General features: G+C 35.4%; 1 protein-coding gene across 4 annotated transcripts in view; it reads left to right on the top strand.

Moving 5' to 3' along the window:
• The first annotated feature begins 6575 nt into the window (after window positions 1-6575).
• LOC143251875 (forkhead box protein N3-like) overlaps window positions 6576-9360 on the top strand; it is a 100676-nt gene continuing 97891 nt past the window's right edge. For all 4 annotated transcript variants that reach the window (XM_076503184.1, XM_076503186.1, XM_076503187.1 and 1 more), the window contains exon 1: window positions 6576-6637. The gene's annotated coding sequence lies outside the window, so the exon portion shown is untranslated. The remainder of the gene's footprint in view (window positions 6638-9360) is intronic.

The raw sequence follows: 9360 nt of genomic DNA, 5'->3' as shown, positions 1-9360 counted from the left end.
TTTTTGAAAGTGCTCGAGTTATAAGGCTTCATATTTTTATTATTATAACCAGGCCAAATGAAACATTTTGATAGGTAGGGACTGTGATGAACAGGATTGGGCTTCATATTTTTGTTATTATAACCAGGCCAAATGAAACATTTTGATAGGTAGGGACTGTGATGAACAGGATTGGGCTTCATATTTTTATTATAACCAGGCCAAATTAAACATTTTAATAGGTAGGGACTGTGATGAACAGAATTAGTGGAAATGTCTTCATTTAAAGAAATCAGATCATATCCTTGTTGTTTGTTAACCAACTGAAAATTTAGTTCACTAAAATAATGATCAAACAATTTATCAGATTTTGGTGGTATCAAAACATTTTACCATTGTTTTCACACTAGTGAAAGTGCATTTTTAAGGTATGAATTATAATAAATAATTTTAGGCTGTGATCTGCTTGTTATGAGTATCAGAATCCAATTTTTGAACTTGTGAACCCTTAGTCTTACTGCTGAGTAGTTGTTGGTGGTGGAATTTTATGCCTAAGCTATTTTAGTATCAAACCAAACTTTATGGTGAAGCATGCATCTATTCTACACTAAATATATACGGCTAATAAAGGTGATAAACTGTCAAGTATGAGGTAAAAAGGTGTGTTGTGAACAGGATGGGAAGACCAGGACCTCGGAAGGCTCTCAGACAGACCCGACTATAGCTATAATTAAAGTAATAAACTGTTGTATTTGAACGTAGCGAATTTGCACAAGTTGTTTTCATAAATTAACGACTGGCCATCGGATAAAATAATGATGTTGGTGCGTTAAGAAGAATAAAAATCAAACGTCTTCGTCAGTGTGGTGTGACCCGATCATGCTGCAAATGAGTTCTCTTATTAGGCTGGTTCCTTTAAATTATTTGGTGAAAATAAGGTTAACTCCAATCCTGGATTGTTAATGAATTAGTATATTTGTTTTATAACATTTCTCTGAACCTAAGCTCATAAATATGTTTTCACTTTCTAATTAAACAAAGATGCATTTATAATGGTATTATGAATTATAAGTATACTTCCACAATTTCATGACTGATGTGTCAAACGAATATGTGCAGCAACTAAAACTGACCGCAGTACATGCTAAAATTAAATATGACCAAGTAACTGGTACTTACCTCAGTGGAAACTTTAACTTGCTTCGATAATGTTCGTATTAATAAGGTAGCCTCGTTTCAGACACAAAGTCTTGCATTAATATTCGTGAGTAATCTGGGCCTATTTTGGTGTCATGTGCCCTTTATTTAACATTTAAATTGAAACATTGAAAATATAGCTTACAACACGCTCGGCATGGCCAGGTGGGTTAGGGCGTGCGACTCGTAATCTGAGGGTCGCGGGTTCGCATCCACGTCGCGCCAAACATGCTCGCCTTTTCAGCCCCTTTGGGGGCGTTATAATGTTACCCACTATTCGTTGGTAAAACAGTTGGCGGTGGGTGGTGATGAGTAGCTGCCTTCCCTCCAGTCTTGCACAATTAGGGACGGCTAGCACAGATAGCCCTCGAGTAGCTTTGCGCGAAATTCTAAAACAAGCTTCCAACACAGCCTCTTCCTAGATTTTGAAGTACCTTGAACACTATTAATACAACAATAAATCATTCATTCACCAAGTCTTTTTAATGATTTTCTCTTTCAAAATCCATGATATTCAAATGTGATGACTTTCATTGGCTGTTTTGGTAGATAGTTGAGCGAATCCACTGGCAGCTCTTTCTTTGTTGGCTATTCCTAATTGTTCTTGAGAGGAACCCTAGGTTTCAAGCAGGTTGAGTGCTGATAAATTCTTTAGAATTCTCCAATTGATTGCTCTCTCAATGACACATTTTCAAAAATATCACTGTGGCTAACCTTTGACTTGAATTGTTTATTTTCTGGATTCTCTAAAGATCATTTGGTTCATTTCAGTCCAATAGCTACCTAACTTTGGAGTTTGTCCTCTCTTGTGGTGGGGATTGTAGTAATCTCGATGGAATCCGGTCTATTCATCGTTAACATCATAGTAACTTTTTATTTTTTCACTGTCTGGCTTGGTGTTCCTGGGTAAGGTCATGTCATATATGGTATAAGTGATGTTCCTTCATATCTACTTATTATGTGTAAGGCTTTTCTGAATTATTATTCTTCAGATAAGAGTACAAAAGGTCCAATGATACTAGGTTCTCTTTCCAGCTTTTTTGATGATGGTGCGTTACTTGTAGTGTAATATACAGCTGTTCACTAACCCATAAGTGTTCTTTCTTCTTTTTAATTCCGCACAAATGTACAAGAGGGCTATCTGCGCTAGCAGTCCCTAATTTAACTGTAAGATTAGAGGGAAGAGTTAGTCATCACCACCCAGTGCCAACTCTTAGGATATCCAGTACCAACGAATAGTGGGGTTGACATTATAACTCTCCCACAGCTGAAACATGTTTGGTGTGACGGGGATTCGAACCCGCGACCCTCATATTGCGAGTCAAGCGCCCTAACCATTTGGGCGGGGCCACCCCATGAGTAACAGCGTAAGAACTTTATCCTACGTTTTCTGGTGTTAGTCCATGTAAGTGACCAGTTTATTTAACAATGTATGGCTGTATCTCTTCAACATGCTATCAGAAAATTGGTGGTCTATTGTCCTGGATTTTTTTATTCCAAGAATTTGACACATTTCTAAAAAAAAAATAAGGAAACTCGAAGTTCCAACTTTAACTTGAGTAAAGATTTACAAGTACCCCGATTATTGAAATAAATAAATTCAAGGGATTACTTTGTTATAGTTTCTGCTTACTGTTCAAGGAAAGCACGTGCTTCTGGGCATTTGGTGAAAAGTTCGTCGTAACCATAATTTATCTGTTTCCATTGTTACGCTGCAGAAGAAAAGACCAAGTACATCGATGGCAACCATCTCGCGCAGATAGCCCTCGTGTAGCTTTGCGCTAAATTCAAACAAACAAAGCAACCAACTCAGATGAACTCTGACACAATACTTCTGTAGTGACCAATGTTTCTAGACCTTTACATTCATAGCATAAATTCACAAGATTTACTCCAATTCACTATTAATCTCCGAAACCCAACTCAATAGAAGCACTATTTTGGTCTCTCTCTCTATTGTCTTCTTAATATCTACAAAATTAGCCATTAGAAAGTTTTGGAAATTAAGGAGTCGTTGCTTCTGTCTACTGGTTTCTTCTCATTTTCAGCATAATAAGCTCTCTTGTAGGCATAAGAAATCCCACTGTGGTCAGTATATTTTCGTCGTTGGGCTGACGGAACCACTTTTTGCTATGATGGTCTTTCTGCACTAATCATAATCCATTGGATAATTTGTTTAAATTCGCATATTTTGTCTGAGCATCTTTCAGTTGATCACTGGACCGAACCAGATGTTCGTAATACATAATTGTAAGTGAAAAGAAACTTGGACTGGGGTTTAAAACAAGGACCTTTGACTGAAAGAGCCAATTTTCCAACAGACAATACAAGCAATCCTCGTTTTCACTTACTCGTAAGGCGTTTTAATGTTAAGTTTGAAATGTCCCTTATTTTGCAGTGTAAGATTAGAGGGAAGGCAGCTAGTTATCAACACCCACCGCCAACTCTTGAGCTACTCTTACCAACGAATAGTGGGATTGACCGTCACATTATAACGCCTTTACGGCTGAAAGGGCGAGCATGTTTGGTGCGACGGGGATTCGAACCCACGACATTCGAATTACGAGTCGAACGCATTGACCCACCTGGCCATGTCAGGCCCTCTGACAGATAAGTTGACAAGTATCTACGAAATACACTTCATATAATAAATCTAACACGTAAAAAACCAAAAAACGCGCTAGTGAACAAATAAAGCAAATCTTTATTTTAGTATTTAAAAAAACTACCTACTGGCTGGACTTCATTTCTGCTGTGACTTAACTGTCTGCTGCTGTGCAAGGGAATTTTTTTCTGTTAGATTTTTACAGGACAAGAAAGAAGATAATTTTGTTTTAGACCCGACATTCTCAACATTTTTTGTTGAATGTACCAGAATTGAACGATGTATTCGTCACCGATTATTCCAAAGTAGCATTTAGAGACGAGTAAAAGTCCTAACTCATACTATTGTATGAAGGCCCGAAATGGTCAGGTGGTTAGGGTGCTTGACTCATAATCTAAGGATTGCGGGTTCATATCAAACACGCTCGCCCTTTCAGCCGTAGAGGCGTTATAATTTAAGGCCAATCCTACTTTTTGTTGGTAAAAGAGTTGGCAATAGATGCTGATTACTAGCTGTCTTCCCTCTAGTCTAACACTGCTTAATTAGGAATGGCTAGCGTAGATAGCCTTCGTGTAGCTTCACGAGAAGTTCAAAAACAAACAAGGCCGAAGTACTATGGATTTCTAAGTGTCGGCACATGGAAGTTTTACCCATAAAAGGATTGTTAGATGGTTGCGCCTGTTGAGCATTAGGTGAAAAGGAATGTCGTATTGTATAAGATCTGCAAGAAAACCAGTGCACTGTTTCGTTCATCATTTCAAATAGTCTACTCGATTGTGGAAGTGTATCTTTATTTCTTCTTCTTTTCCATGTCGTATAACCACGACATATCCCAAACATGATGAACTAGAGCATAACTGGTCAGAACGTGCAGAAAATTCTCTGTTTCACTTTATTCCTGGCCAAATCCAACTTGTTCTCGATAAAGTCATGGAGAGTTTCAATACTATCTTCTTAACACACTGGTTTTTATCAGATTTCGTCGGATTCATGACTATCCTGTGAATGACCACAAATTAGATCGAATAGCTCCTTTACTTTCCAACCAAGGATGAGATATAAACGGAAATGTTTATATTCTTCTTCTGAAGCAGTCATGTCTTCAATTTCCTTGTCGACCTCAACGTCCACACATTCATTCTTGTCCTATCTATTTACAGACATTAGTCCAGTTCTGTATAGTTTTACTATAACAAGTTTAGCTATGAAATATTTTAGTTGGGATGAAACACCTTCGTTTACTTAATCATATTTGGAGTCAGTATTGGCTGTCCCAATTTTGTTGTCAGTTTGGTTTATTTGTTTATCAACGATCTTAATGGATTCCAGCTCCAAAGCAAATTATTCATCTCACTCACCTATCGCAACATTTTTGTACTGTGGAAATATATTTATCAGTATCAGAAGCTTATCTCCAATTTGATACTCGCTTTTTACCTGTGGTTTTACAACGACCGAAGTTCTGATTCTTTCTTTATATTTTCATAATTGAAGATATAGCGGTATTGCGTTACGTAGAGAGGGTTTGGTTTGTTTTGTTTTGAATTTAGCGCAAAGCTACTCGAGGGCTATCTGCGCTAGCCGTCCCTAATTAGCATTGTAAGACAAGAGGGAAGGCAGCTAGTCATCACCACCCACCGCCAACTCTTGGGTAGCAATTTTACCAACGAATGGTGAGATTGACCGTCACTTTATAACGCCTCCACGACTGAAGGGAGCGCATGTTTGGTGTGACGGGGATTCAAACCCGCGATCCTCAGATTACGAGTCGAGTGCCTTAACCACCTGGCCATGCCGGGTCACGTGGAGAGGAAGAGACAGTTTATTCCATTTATCGAAATGGTTAATTTATCTAAATATTATCTTTTTATTTTTAACTAATTACCCTTAAAAAGTATAAGAAAACGGTCAGTGAGATATTGAATAACAATATAAAATAGGAGAACATTAGTCGTAAATCCAAATGTATATTACTTATGAATGAAGCCAAATATTATTTACCATGAGGCCATCTTTTTCATTTACGGTGCTTATTTTTCTTATAATTTAATTTTACACGAGCGAAATGTATGAGAAAGGTAAATAACCAATATCTGATAGAACAAGTTATTATTAGTGTCTGAAATAAAAAATAAAATGTAATAAGAGCATAAATAATATTTAATATACATATTTAGAATTGCTCGTTAGAGTATTGATTCATACGTCTAATACACATTTATTACAACTTTGATTAATGTCATGATATGCTGATGTCTTTTATAAAAAAAATATATTAATTTTTGTAGACGTATAATAATTAGTGAATGTAAAATAAAAAAACCAAAATCAATTGGGAATTACACAATTCGCCCTCCAGTGTTGAGTGATTCACGAAAGAGAGCATTGAGATACCTTTACACGGACCTCTTAGACATTGCTTCGTAGTATTGCTGTTTGCTGACCTCGATGGGGTGCTGCAACTTTGGCTCATGTTTCAGGAAGTGACGTTACAAGACAGGAATATGCGTGATCCCTATCTTCTTAGGCTATTACAGATATAGTTAGAAATTTCTTCCCCCTAATGTTTATTCAATAACTTTAATTATAAGACAAAGTACTTAAGAGTTCATACCTTGAATTTACAAACAGAAGTAAAAGCTGTATTGTTACGTATTAAAATGCATCTTATTTTTTCTAAAAGCACTATATATTTTTCAGCTTTAATAATAAACAGGGAGAGTAAAGAGCAAACTAAATTGCCAATGTTGTCGACGTACACAAGGCGCTTAGCATCCATGACCACGCGCTGAGACTTGGGAAACTTTGAAATTTATTATACAAATAGTTTGTTTAATTTGCAAATTGCAGTACCTTGTAAGTATTAACATATCATAATTGTAGATTTAGTTTCAGGTTATTAAAACAAATAATTGTGTGAAGAATACATAAAAAACGTATTTATTGCTTTTTTAAAACTAATTTAGAAAATTCGATACTTCTTAAGTTAAAGATTTAACTTTCTTAGGCCTAACACAGAGTCAAATATATTTATAACTTTATGCTCGGTATTTTTGTTTTTGGACACTTTACAACACTGCTAATAAGTTTGGAGGCTGTTCATGTACTGTTAAATTCACCGTTAATGTTATTAGTAAACGGCAGGTAAATTCTTAATGAATAGTTTAACTTTTAAGTGGCATTTACAGAATTTAGTGTCGTATGTGGTGCTTCCTTGAAGTTACTGTGTCATTAATAAGAAAGTAGAATTGTAACATGATTTCCGTGTTATGTATTTTTTATAAAATTATTTGAACTACAGTAAGCCCAGATGAAATTTAGAAATCAAGGAGTGGTTATTAATAGTCTGATTATAAAACATTAAATAAATGTACATATTTTGTTAAGTACCGACTCGTGCATTATTTTGCGACTTATTAAATGTTTAGATGCATATTCTGAGTTCTCACCTGTTCTAAAAATTTGTCTAAGACCTTATGAATAAAGGGGATATTCTGAATTAGCACTAGAGTATAATCAGTAAATGTAGATAGTGTGTTACTTCATTATGCATCACAATAATTTATTTCAGTAGTATAAATAATACAAAAAGAGTATTGCAATAGTGCTATGCTTTCAGTGATGTTGAGAAAACCCACTTGTAGAGAAATATCTATGCAAAAACGGCTCGTTTGGGTTGAGAAAATATTTTACATAGAAGAGCGAACAACGTTTCGACCTTCTTCGGCATCGTAAGGTTCACAAAGAAAGAGGTAACTGACCGGAAGCTGACCACATGTTTGAAAGGGGTTATGTAACTGACTGTTGGAATGTAGAGGGTGGTGTTAGATGTTTGAATATATAATTTTATTTATTTTATTATATTAATATAAAGGCGTTCCTTTATATTCGTTATTTTGGGTTTAAGTTGTTGTATAAGTAAGGCTTCTTTAATTTTGCATTTGTTTATGTTTGTTTCTTTATTTAGTATTTGAGTGTTTTCTATTATACATTTTTACTGTCTTCTCCAACATCCACACAAATCAAATTTCTCTTAATTGAAACCAACTTTTTCACAAGAGTTATTTTAAGTTCATAATTAATTGATTGTGTTCAACTATCCAGGCAAGAAATATAATGTCACAATGTGCGATGTTGCTTAAAAACCTTTATACAATGAATCTCAAGTAGAAAAGAACTAAATGGACAGTGAAATCTTGCATATCTTTAATTTGATATTATTCATGTATTCAGTAAAATAACAAACTATACAGAGGGTTCTTACCAATCTTCATATTGATGTCACATCAGTAGTATGATAATAAAGTGTACAACAAGTTGCCACCAGTCTTGTTCATGTTGAAGTCGCACCTTTAGTGTGATAACAAACTGTACTATAAATCCTTACCAGTCTTCATCTGATGTTGCACCTTTAGTGTGATAACAAACTGTACTGCAAGTTCTCACCAGTCTTGTTCATGTTGATGTCACATCTGTAGTATGATAACAAACTATAGTGTAAGTTCTTGCCAGTCTTGTTCATGTTGATGTCACATCTGTAGTATGATAACAAACTGTATTGTAAGTTCTTCCCAGTCTTGTTCATGTTGATGTCACATCTGTAGTATGATAACAAACGGTATTGTAAGTTCTTCCCAGTCTTGCTCATGTTGATGTCACATCTGTAGTATGGTAACAAACTGTACTGTAAGTTCTTTCCAGTCTTGTTCATGTTGATGTCACATCTGTAGTATGATAACAAACTGTATTGTATGTTCTTACGTCTTGTTCATGTTGATGTCACACTCGTAGTATGATAACAAACTGTATTGTAAGTTCTTACCAGTCTTGTTCATGTTGATGTCACACTCGTAGTATGATAACAAACTGTATTGTAAGTTCTTACCAGTCTTGTTTGTTTTGATGTCACACTCGTAGTATGATAACAAACTGTACTGTAAGTTCTTACCAGTCTTGTTCATGTTGATGTCACATCTGTAGTATGATAACAAACTGTATTGTAAGTTCTTCCCAGTCTTGCTCATATTGATGTCACACTCGTAGTATTCTAACAAACTGTATTGTAAGTTCTTACCAGTCTTGTTCATGTTGATGTCACATCTGTAGTATGATAACAAACTGTATTGTAAGTTCTTACCAGTCTTGTTCATGTTGATGTCACATCTGTAGTATGATAACAAACTGTATTGTAAGTTCTTACCAGTCTTGTTCATGTTGATGTCACATCTGTAGTATGATAACAAACTGTATTGTAAGTTCTCACCAGACTTGTTCATGTTGATGTCACACTCGTAGTATTCTAACAAACTGTATTGTAAGTTCTTACCAGTCTTGTTCATGTTGATGTCACATCTGTAGTATGATAACAAACTGTATTGTAAGTTCTTACCAGTCTTGTTCATGTTGATGTCACACTCGTAGTATGAAAACAAACTGTATTGTAAGTTCTTACCAGTCTTGTTCATGTTGATGTCACACTCGTAGTATTCTAACAAACTGTATTGTAAGTTCTTACTAGTCTTGTTTATTTTGATATCACACTCGTAGTATGATAACAAACTGTACTGTAAGTTCTTACC

The sequence above is a fragment of the Tachypleus tridentatus genome, chromosome 6 (assembly GCF_004210375.1).
Source record: "Tachypleus tridentatus isolate NWPU-2018 chromosome 6, ASM421037v1, whole genome shotgun sequence".
NCBI lineage: Eukaryota > Metazoa > Arthropoda > Merostomata > Xiphosura > Limulidae > Tachypleus > Tachypleus tridentatus.
The sequence above is the reverse complement of the archived record's forward strand: the minus strand, read 5'-3'. Positions and strand labels throughout refer to the sequence as shown.